General features: G+C 38.9%; 1 protein-coding gene and 1 long non-coding RNA gene across 2 annotated transcripts in view; one reads left to right on the top strand and one right to left on the bottom strand.

The window, feature by feature from the left end:
- LOC132692552 (uncharacterized) overlaps positions 1-4,722 on the top strand; it is a 42,984-nt gene extending 38,262 nt beyond the window's left edge. The window contains exon 3 of the long non-coding RNA XR_009616427.3: positions 4,012-4,722. This is a non-coding gene — a long non-coding RNA (uncharacterized LOC132692552). The remainder of the gene's footprint in view (positions 1-4,011) is intronic.
- GABRB1 (gamma-aminobutyric acid type A receptor subunit beta1) overlaps positions 1-12,220 on the bottom strand; it is a 378,808-nt gene that overhangs the window by 167,480 nt on the left and 199,108 nt on the right. The gene's annotated exons all lie outside the window — the stretch shown is intronic.

Below are 12,220 nucleotides of genomic sequence, written 5' to 3'. Positions count from 1 at the left end.
TTTTTTTTTTTTTTTTTTTTTTTTTACCATTTTTTTTTTTTTTTATTTTTTAATATATGAAATTTACTGTCAAATTGGTTTCCATACAACACCCAGTGCTCATCCCAAAAGGTGCCCTCCTCAATACCCATCACCCACCCTGCCCTCCCTCCCACCCTGCCCTCCCTCCCACCCCCCATCAACCCTCAGTTTGTTCTCAGTTTTTAACAGTCTCTTATGCTTTGGCTCTCTCCCACTCTAACCTCTTTTTTTTTTTTTTTTTTTTCCTTCCCCTCCCCCATGGGTTTCTGTTACGTTTCTCAGGATCCACATAAGAGTGAAACCATATGGTATCTGTCTTTCTCTGTATGGCTTATTTCACTTAGCATCACACTCTCCAGTTCCATCCATGTTGCTACAAAAGGCCATATTTCATTTTTTCTCATTGCCACGTAGTATTCCATTGTGTATATAAACCACAATTTCTTTATCCATTCATCAGTTGATGGACATTTAGGCTCTTTCCATAATTTGGCTATTGTTGAGAGTGCTGCTATAAACATTGGGGTACAGGTGCCCCTATGCATCAGTACTCCTGTATCCCTTGGATAAATTCCTAGCAGTGCTATTGCTGGGTCATAGGGTAGGTCTATTTTTAATTTTCTGAGGAACCTCCACACTGCTTTCCAGAGCGGCTGCACCAATTTGCATTCCCACCAACAGTGCAAGAGGGTTCCCGTTTCTCCACATCCTCTCCAGCATCTATAGTCTCCTGATTTCTTCATTTTGGCCACTCTGACTGGCGTGAGGTGGTATCTGAGTGTGGTTTTGATTTGTATTTCCCTGATAAGGAGCGACGTTGAACATCTTTTCATGTGCCTGTTGGCCATCCGGATGTCTTCTTTAGAGAAGTGTCTATTCATGTTTACTGCCCATTTCTTCACTGGGTTATTTGTTTTTCGGGTGTGGAGTTTGATGAGCTCTTTATAGATTTTGGATACTAGCCCTTTGTCCGATGTGTCATTTGCAAATATCTTTTCCCATTCCGTTGGTTGCCTTTTAGTTTTGTTGGTTGTTTCCTTTGCTGTGCAGAAGCTTTTTATCTTCATAAGGTCCCAGTAATTCACTTTTGCTTTTAATTCCCTTGCCTTTGGGGATGTGCCGAGTAAGAGATTGCTACGGCTGAGGTCAGAGAGGTCTTTTCCTGCTTTCTCCTCTAAGGTTTTGATGGTTTCCTGTCTCACATTCAGGTCCTTTATCCATTTTGAGTTTATTTTTGTGAATGGTGTGAGAAAGTGGTCTAGTTTCAACCTTCTGCATGTTGCTGTCCAGTTCTCCCAGCACCATTTGTTAAAGAGACTGTCTTTTTTCCATTGGATGTTCTTTCCTGCTTTGTCAAAGATGAGTTGGCCATACGTTTGTGGGTCTAGTTCTGGGGTTTCTATTCTATTCCATTGATCTATGTGTCTGTTTTTATGCCAATACCATGCTGTCTTGATGATGACAGCTTTGTAGTAGAGGCTAAAGTCTGGGATTGTGATGCCTCCTGCTTTGGTCTTCTTCTTCAAAATTACTTTGGCTATTCGGGGCCTTTTGTGGTTCCATATGAATTTTAGGATTGCTTGTTCTAGTTTCGAGAAGAATGCTGGTGCAATTTTGATTGGGATTGCATTGAATGTGTAGATAGCTTTGGGTAGTATTGACATTTTGACAATATTTATTCTTCCAATCCATGAGCAGGGAATGTCTTTCCATTTCTTTATATCTTCTTCAATTACCTGCATAAGCTTTCTATAGTTTTCAGCATACAGATCTTTTACATCTTTGGTTAGATTTATTCCTAGGTATTTTATGCTTCTTGGTGCAATTGTGAATGGGATCAGCAACACCAATATTTATGCCCAAATCTGGCTATGTTGATAGAATGAAAGGAGAATTTCAATTGTGTGTGTGGCAATATCAAAACCTGTTCAGATCAAAGATGTTACTAAAGGGAGAATTTTTTCTTCCTTTTAAAATGCTCTGAATTAGGTCACAAGTTTAAGCCAGCAATCTGAACATCAACAAAGTCTTACAAAACAAGGAAAGCAATAAAAATTTTTATAAAAGTAGTAGACAATAGAATTTTTTCAAATAATGAAGCCAAGGTAATACAATAGAGCATTTGTTTTTTGAACTTGGGGAAGCATAACAAATCCCAAAGTGATGGAGTCCCTGCCATATTTCAGAGTGATGAAACACTGCATTATGCTTTAGAACTTTTAAGTTTTATTAAGGTCTTATGAACAACTGCATAGCTTGCATTCAAAGTAATTCATCACTCTCAAGGAAATCTTCTGTTAAAACCAGTGAAAAGAATGTTCTAGGATCATATTTTTCTTATTACTCTGTCACACCATAGGTTTCAAAAAGTGAGTATTCTAAGGAAGAACACAAGACAGTGGAGTTTATTCTTCAACAGTACGTTAGTGATGTTATATGCAGTTTCGTGACTGACAGTTAAATACTTTTCCCCAAAGTTTATAAGCTATCAATGTCTGGCATGCTTAGCATTTGCACGATTTGAAACTACAGCTTTTTAAAAAGAAAACAAAAAAAAACACCACAATATGTATTTAGCACATAATTGCTAAAATGTACGGCATATTACGTTCCATTTTTTGGATTTGTCAAGAATCTTGCACATAAAAATTGATAATATAGTCTAGTGGTGTGAAATGACATAAATTGAAAAAGTATAGTACAGTGCATGGTGCTTATATACATAAGATCCAAAGACTCTGAGAACAGGAGCAATTAATCAATCCTCAAAAAATAAGAAATACTTTATTTTTAAAAATATTTATTTATTTTGAGGGAATGAGAGAGACAGCATGGAGGAGAGGCACAGAGAGAGAGAAGGAGAGAGAATCCCAAACAGGCTCCATGCTGTCAGTGCAGAGCTGATGTGGGGCTTGATCTCACGAACTGTGAGATCATGACCTGAGCTGAAATCAAGTGTCAGACGCTTCACAGACTGAGCCACCCAGGTGCCCCAAATAAGAAACTATTTTATTGAGAAGTTACATACATCATGAAAAAAGAATATGTTAAAAGAAGTAGAATCTTGAAAAGATTTGGATATGAGAAGGGAGTAAGGAAGCTCAATGCCAGTAGCACTAAGTGTTTGCAAAGAGAAGCAAAAGATGTTGCCAGAAAGGAGTTGGAACAAGATTGTCAACCCATTCATATCAGGGCAGAAGTGAGAATTTTATTTAAAATTATCGAAGGTTCTGGAGGCTCAGCGAAGTTTTCAAGTAAGAGAGAAATACGGTTAGTGTCATTTTGGAGGGAAGGGACTCTGGCAGCAGTATAGAGAATGGTCAAAAGGAGGGAGAGAAACAGTAGGAAGAAGAGTAGAGTTATAAAAGCACACAAAAAAGGTGGTGATAATCTGAGTTATGGCAGAGGAAGCAGGCATGGAGACAAGAAAAGGAATTAGAGAAGCATTTTTCAAAGGGGAATCTGAAGAATTTGATAACTTCTACCTCTAGAAGTAGAGTTAGTCTGATGAAGATGTTGGAATGATGGGGGGGGGGGGGAATAGTGGAAGTGCATCATGTTGAAGATGAAGCAGACTTACAAGGGAAGACTACAAGTTCCATCTTGTAGATGGAACTTAAGATCCATCTTGTAGAACTTAAGATGTGAGGTAAGTGCAGGGAGTCCAGATGGGAATATGTGTAATTGAGTTTGGGGTCAGATGATGGGTCAAAGTTTTCAGCAAAAAAAAAAGAAATGTTTTTTTTTCAAAGTCACAAGAGTAGGGGATCGCTGATGGGCCAAATGAGAAAAGTTGGTATAGGAACCTGGAGAAGATTAAAATTTGAAGGATCGCTAGAGGGTGAAAGACAGTCAATAAAATAAAGAGAAGACGTACGAAAGCTCTATCTCAAAAGCCAAAGAACAGGGAAAATACATAAATATATAAATATCTAAGATGTGCCTAAATAGAATGAGAATTAAAAATAGTTATCTGAATTTGGCCTTTAGGAGTTCCTGTTGATCTCCATGAAAGAAATATCAGAAGTCAATATTATCATCCTTGAGGACCCAGCTCATGACTGCTGTGTGTGAAGCTATGAAGAAAAGTTTAGAGTTGGACACTTGTTTAAAGCACCAGGAAGGACCTTGACCCTGACACTGTTGGAACAGGTGATACAGAAGTTAACTCTAATACCCTGGACAAAACCCCAATGTACAGTCATGTTTATAATTTGCTTCCTCTATCTGTAGGCTAGAAGGATAATAACCTACTATTTTGTAGGCAACTGTTGGAAAGAATAAGAAGCTCTACAGGAAGGGTTTAAAGATACTTGGAACTTGGATACAGTATTTTAAAAATACAATGTACTGACTGTAATTATGAGCATCATCAGTTGCCTTGGAAAACCTTTATTGAAACTCCAAGAGAGTTGAACATGGATACAATGCCAAAAATTTATAGGTAATTGTGATTTTCCTCGTCATGTCTGTGTCTGGAAATAAAGGCATAACAATAGGCTTTCACAGAGGGCATGAGTACCTACCATTATGTTCCAGGCATGGTGTAAACACAGTTCATGTACTCAAAGAGCTCACAATACCTCTCTGGTCAATACAAAAAGCTAACCTCGTCCCTCAAATTCATTAGATTTGTCTGTCTCCAAGGGTCCCCACTTCCTAGGTAATGGCTGCATTGTTACTTTGTGTTTTCCAATAATAAAAAGCACCATATAATAGACTAATTTCCACTGCTATCCAGTAAATTTTGATTTCCTTCTAAGTACATTTACAGCACTAAGGAAGTGATTTATCATCATAGAAGCAGAACATTTCCAGCTTTTAGTGATTGAGTCATAGGTTGCTAGACCATTGGTGATTATGACATGGCTATAATTATTTTTTTCAATCTCCTCCTTTTACAAATGAAAGAACGGAGACCCAAAGAAGTCAGATGACTAACACAGAGCATTACTGTGATTTGAGTTAAGCATATGACATTTCTATTTGCTGACAGCCATGATTCTCTTGAAATAGCTAATTTATTTTAAACTTCTCTTATGGAAAAATCAATTTTACCAAACATCATGCACTGTTGTTTTAATACAAATGCCTTAATTGTTAGTTAATTGCTATGAATTTTCCAGTAGCTTCTAAAGCCTCACCAGTGCCTGTGTGGCTTTAGGAAGGAACAAAGGATTGGGACTCAAGAATTTCTGCTTCTGGTGCAACATTTTGAACCTTATCCCTAGCCCCACAGTTTCTAACTTCAGACTGAATTGGTAGGTATAGAAGACCTTAAAGCCTCTTTACTTTATAATTCCAGCCCTGACAAGAGTCCCAGTCTGACTGAAGCCTCAAATGAGGGTCTATTATACGAAATTGGGCATCTCTTTGGCTGCCTTCCATGGGATATTCAGTATGTGTTCCTAAGACACTGAAGGCCAAATTCCATATAATGGACCCTTCTCCAATGGCATAAATGCCCAAGGTGGGTTTCACTGGAAGTTTATTCTTTCAACAAACAATTGGTGAATACTCACCAAGTTCCAGGCATTGTTTTAGATGCTAGGATTTCTTTTCTTTTCTTTCTTTTCTTTTCTTTTCTTTTCTTTTCTTTTCTTTTCTTTTCTTTTCTCTTCTCTCTCTTCTCTTTTCTTTTCTTTTTTTTGCTTCTCTTCTCTTCTCTTCTTCTCTTTCTTTTCTTTTTTTAGGTAGGATCTACACCCAGTGTAGGGCTTGAACTCATGACTCTGAGATCAAGACTGAGCTGAGATCAAGAGTCAGATGCTCAACTGACTCAGCCACCCAGGTGCCCCTAGACACTGGGATTTTTTTTTTTTTTAATTTTTTTTGTAACTTTTTTTTTAAATTTATTTTTGAGACAGAGAGAGACAGAGCATGAACAGGGGAGGGTCAGCAAGAGCAACACAGAATCTGAAACAGGCTCCAGGCTCTGAGCTGTCAGCACAGAGCGCAACGCGGGGCTTGAACTCACGGACCGTGAGATCATGACCTGAGCCGAAGTCGGCCGCGTAACCGACTGAGCCACCCAGGCGCCCCTACACTGGGATTTTTAATCAATGGAATGGACCCCAGTCTTCACATTATTGTGGGAGAACATAGATGCATGAGAGAAAATACACAACAAGTTCGATGTTAGGCATTGGTGTTCATGCCTTCTTTGATTTGACCCATTGAACTGTGATCCTGGTCACTTCCCTCAAAGGATATCTCTCTGGCCTGGAACCAAACCTGTCATAATCACTGAACTCTTTGCTCTTCCAAGGGGTGGGGAGTGCATTAAATATACTCTGTCTCCCCACTACCATATCTGTCAAAAAAAAAAACCTGTCACTGAAATGATTAGAGTTCCTTCTTACTTCTGTGCATGGATTTGAGTGGTCTTTTTTTTTTTTTTTTTTCCTTTAAATCATTTTCTGAGGTAATCATGGCATTGTGCTCCAAGTTGTGGTTTATGGGAAGATCCAGTGGGCATCCCCTCCAGCAGCATTTAGCTCCCAGTGACAGTGCCCACTTCCAGACTCAGCTTTCTTCCTTCCTGTCACCTAACCCTCCCCCACACCACACGCTCACACAATTCATTGGCAACACCCTCTCTCTCTTAGCTAGCTTTGAGGCTTTGGGGAAATGAAAAGTAGGTCTTCAACAAAATGTTGGGGTTCCCGTATTTTTATAACAATAATTTTTTTCTGTAGAATTCAGGCTTTATTATAGTGGCAATAATTTATTTTGCCAATTGTTTCCTTTGAAAGCTAGTATAATCCAATAAAGTATCACTTGTAAGCACATTGTATTCATTTTCTATTGCTGTTGCAGCAAATCACCACACATTTGGAGGCTTAAAACAACAGAAATTTATTCCCTACAGTTCTGGAGGCCAAATTCCTAAAACCAAGGTGTTGTGGCAGGGCCACACTCCCTCCAGAAGCCAGTGGAGAATCCCCTCCTTGTCTCTTCCAGTTTCTGGTGACTTCTGAAGATAAGCATTTTTAAACCTATGGCTGCACTGGGGCACCAGGGTGGCTCAGTCACTTGAGCCACCAACTTCAGCTCAGGTCCTGATCTCATGGTTTGCGAGTTCAAGCCCCACATTAGGCTCACTACTCTCAGCACGGTCCCACTTCAGATCCACTGTCTGCCTCTCCCCAACTCTTTCTCTCTCAAAAATAAATAGATATTAAAACTTATGGCTGCATCACTCCAATTATCTGCCCTTGTTTTCACATCACCTTTTTCTCTATGTGTGTCTATCTCAAAGTGTCCTCTGCTTCTCTCTCTTAAGGATACATGTGATTGCATTTGGGCCCACCTCTGTGCCAAGATGAGCAACTCTTATAATTTTAACTTAGTCACATTGTTTGCATTATAAAGTAATATTTACACTTTTGCCACATAAGGTAATGTACACAGGTTCCAAGGATGAGGAAGTGACTTTATCTTTGAGGGGACATTATATTCAGCATACCACAGATATGGTTATTGAAACTCCATTTTTGCTTGGACATTCTCATTTTCTTTCTAGAAATCAATATAGAATTATCTGATACTTGGATGTCACACAAGCCATTCAATAACCTTTGCATATCTAATGCATGTGGTTCAGTCAGTGACAAATATTACTTCTCTCTCTGTCTCCTATCCTTAACATACACTGGGCCTTTCTTATAATATAAACTATAAAAATACCTAGTGGGCATTCAGCATGAATTTCATTCATTTATTCAACTTCTTTCAGCAAACATGCATTCAGCCTCATATATCTGTCACATTTGAGTCAGACACTCCAAATAATTTAGTTTACTTAATTTCCCAAAAGTCATTTGAACTAGAGTTTAGCATAGTGATTAAGATATAGAGTTTTGAAGTTGGACAGACTAGATTCCAATCCTAGCTCCACCACTTATTAGCTGTGGGAATTATTTCACCTCTCTAAGTGTCAGTTTCTTCATCTGTAAAATGGGTATATGAATAGCCACTGCACCCGCACAATGCCTGGCACTCTACAGACAACTGATGTTGTTATACCCATTTGGAGAAGAAATTGGGCTCATTTGAGAGGTAAAATAATTTGTTCCATCTCACATACATGAATCTGACTTCTAGCCTTTGCCTTGTCAATTCCATTATTCTACAAAAATCTCATTGTGACTCGGCCTCACTGATAAAGAGTGTTTCAGTGGGTTGAATCCAAGGACAGAAAGAACCAATGTTCTATAACATTATGTAATAAATATCTCTGGTCAAGGATAATTCCCTTAAAGAAACACAAGTATCAGATACTTGTTCCTGAATTAAATGCATAGTAACTTCAATTGTCTCCTTATGGGTAACATACAGGAGTTTTAAGAGACTCCTTCTACTTTTCCTTAATATGTCCTCCTTCCTCTTTCTCCACCACACTATGAATATATACATCTATACTGACAACAAGAGAGTTCTAGTTGTGTTATCTACTTGGGTCAGGCTTGTGAGATCCATTAAACCAAAACTGATGATACCTAAGGCACAGTACAATAGAGTTAGAAAGTGTGTTTGATATTCCCATTTGCCCTTCCAGACCTACTCTCCACCCTTTATCCATTTTCCTCCATGCCCCAGGATGCTATCCTATGTGGACTATACAGAGTGCTTTGTGGTCTTTTGGCTTCCTTTTGGGTCTGGCTAATGGAAGGCAGAAGCAGAAGATTAGACGTAGGAGGATAGTGAAGTCAGGGTACCTGTTACTCCAGCTCCCTCCTGTGGGCTCCCCTTGGTTGTTGATGTCAGATGATCCTCCTATAAAGCTACTCTCTCCTTTACCTCTTCTTTTAAGGGACTTCACTATTGGTAGTTCTAGGTAACACACCATGTGTCTGTTGGTTTCCCTAGACTCTATCTCACCTTTTCTGAGTCCCTTGATTAGATTTTATCCAAATAGGCTAGTTGGAATGTGCCATCTGTTTCCTATCCTGGGGGACACAGCAAGTTTGAATAGTATTGTAAGCTCCAAGGGTGGAGCAGAGTGCCTGGATTTGCAAATCACTTTTACACCTGGAGAAAGATCCTAAGATCCCTGGTGTTACATGGCTTGAAAGGCAGCTTAATAAAGCCATGTCCACCATGAGCAAACATGTTAGCTGAGCCTTAACCCTGAAGCAAGGTTCTTGAGTTTGAGGTGGGAGGAGATTCTTGTGGAAAGATTCATCATGGTAAGAACACCATTTTATTGAGAATATGTGGAAATTATCTTGTTCATTTGTTTCATTAAATATCTGATACTAATCTGATATTGATTCGTTCCTTGAGAATGTGGATTAATTTCTTTTCTTTTCTTTTCTTTTCTTCTTTTCTTTTCTTTTCTTTCTCTCCTTTATAGGTATGATAACATCGTGGTGAGGTCATATGATAGTATGTAATATCAGATCATATGATAGCATGTGCTAATCTCCCTGATTTGATTTCAGCATTGCAACTTATTATTCTTATTGTCTGAGACAAGTTATTCAGCCTTATTTAAAAAAAAGTAGTTATCTCATATTTCGTTAGGAATGAAAGCACTAATCCATATGGTAGTGGATTTTATGGTGGATGACAAAGAACTTCCTTTAGGACCAAAAGACTCATCTACAGGTCTCTTTCCAGGAATTGCTCCTCACTGAAGTCAACGGTGTGGCCCAAAGCTATGCCCCCTTACCAGAGGCATCAGATAATTGCTCACAGCTGTGGGAGGGTACAAAGTCAACCCTGAAAGCCTATACAACTCTGATCATCCTGCGGAATTCGCCGAGGCCTCTGTTGTCATTACTACGCAATTCAAATTCTCCATCTGTCCAGTCCTATTTATACCATGTTAATCAGCAATTTGGAGACTTTGGTAAGACAGTCTCCAAAGGGTGAATGATAGACTGACAAATATCCAGGTAGCTGCTACATGAAGTTTGAAGGATCTCTTAGCCTAGAATGCAAGGGTGTGCCACTCAAAGTTAAAGGGATTGTTGTATCTCACATTTCTCACCACTGAGAAAGAAGGAAAATACTTGGTAGGCTGTTTTTGCCTTCTGGAGGTAGCATATTCCACACATGTGGGACCCATGACCCTTTCTTCTTTCCAGATTCTCCTTTTTAGAGTGGAAGTCTATCCTGTGCCTGTCCCACCACTGTAATTTAGAAGCAGATAACTTGTCTGGCTTCAAAGGTTCACAGCTGGAGAATTTTGCCTTGTGATGAATCATGAGTTTCATCCAAACTTGATTTAGATGATATTTAGAAGAGATTTTAGCTTTAGAGTTGACACTGGGACAGGTTAAATGTTTTAGGTATTAATGTATTTTGCATGAGAGAAGGACATGAATTTCGGGGGTCCACGGGATGGAGTATTATGGACTGAGCTGTGTGACTTCCAAGCTCAAAGTGAATGGAATTAGTTCAATAACAATTCATTTGATAACTATTTATCAAGTATTTATATAATTGGGCAAGGCATCATCACATGTAGGTTGCTGGGGCTGGGGACCAAAATTTGAATACTTGGTTTTATCCTAAATAAGCTCAGAATCTGGTAGAGAAAATAAGGCAGTGGGGAGTGTGATTTGGATCACACAGAGGGGAGATGTTCACAAAGTATTAAGGGAGCCCAGAGATGAGAAATGCATTTGGCTGGCAAAATCAGTGCAGCATTCATAGAAGAGACGTTGAAATATGGATGCTATTTTAACAGATAAAGAGGAGGGAAAATGAAATTTCTTTTGTAAGAAAGGAGCATCATGCATAATAGATATGCTGGAGGGGGGAGTGGGAGAAAGTTTTGGACACTGGGAAGTGTATAATGAACGTCTAGTGAAGTGGTTTCATCAAAGCTGGTAAGAGCTACCATACTCTTCAATCATTTCACATGCATGACTTCATCTCACCCTCACTACCATTTTATGAAGTAGAGTACTGATATCATTGTTTCAGAGGTGAAGCCTGAGGCTCAGAGAAACTTGCCTAGAGAGTCACAGTACTCTTCCATCTCGGAGTCCCTTCCTATTTCTCTAACAAGGCCAAGCACATTCTCGCCATTCTCGCCAATGACATTCGCACTTGCTGATCTCTCTGCTAGAATGCTCTCTGCTAGGTCTCAACCCAAGTGTCAGCTCTTGAGACAGGTTAGCCTGAACACCCTATCAAACTTTGATACTAATTATAATAATACATATTTGTATGTGTTTGCGTCATCCATTTATTTATTCATTTACTTGTATGTTTTATTCACAGCTGTATCTCCTGGAACCAGATGGTAGTAGACACTCTTGGCACACTTAACAAATACTAATTTTAAAAATGCATTAAGTTCTGAGAGAGCAGGAACCTCGGACTCTTGTTCACTTGTGTATTTCCAGCCCCCCAAATAATTTCTGGAATGTGTTAAGGTACTTAGTAAGTATTTATGGCAACAATGAAATAGTAGAGCCAAGACAGAAACCACGTTTACAGAATTCCAGAGCTGAGCATGTAACTACTATTCTGTAGTAGTTACAGTTGCATAGAGTCAAGAAAAAAAATTGAATCCTGATCATGATGAGTCTTTAATTCCATATTAAATAACTTAAATTGTAATGTCTAGACAACTGATGCTTTCTGAGTGAAAGAAGCAGTCAAATCAGAGCTATGCTTTAGGTCAAAAGTTCTCTTCAGCAGCAGGATTAGATTAACTGGAGAGAGGGAATCACACGAGGGGCAGGGAGAAGAGTTAACATATTATCACAATAGCCAGATAATAGATAAAAGGGACATCAAAATCCAAAAGGAGGGCAATGATTCCACAGATATTGGAGAGATCTAATGCACAGAACTGTGGAACAAGACTAGAATTCAGAAATGAAAGATAAGCATGAGACTCTAAGCTATCTGATTATCAGACTGGTGATGTCATTAACTGAAATTGGAAAGACAGTTTTTGAGAGGAACTCAGGATCTGCTGTGGGGATGGGCTAAATGGGTGATGGGCATTAAGGAGGGCACTTGTTGGGATGATGACTGGGTGTTATATGTAAGTGATGAATCACTAAATTGTATGCCTGAAATCATTATTACACTGTATGTTAACTAGCTTGGATTTAAATACATCTTAAAGATTAAAAAAATAAAAGATTCAAGAAATCTTGCAATGGGAGGTCAGATTGAAAGAAGTTGAGGAATATTTAGTGTCTAAAGAAAAAAATGGGATGGTAGCTCA

The sequence above is a fragment of the Panthera onca genome, chromosome B1 (assembly GCF_046562875.1).
Source record: "Panthera onca isolate mPanOnc1 chromosome B1, mPanOnc1 haplotype 2, whole genome shotgun sequence".
In the NCBI taxonomy this organism is placed as follows: domain Eukaryota; kingdom Metazoa; phylum Chordata; class Mammalia; order Carnivora; family Felidae; genus Panthera; species Panthera onca.
This window is presented reverse-complemented; position numbering and strand designations above follow the sequence as displayed.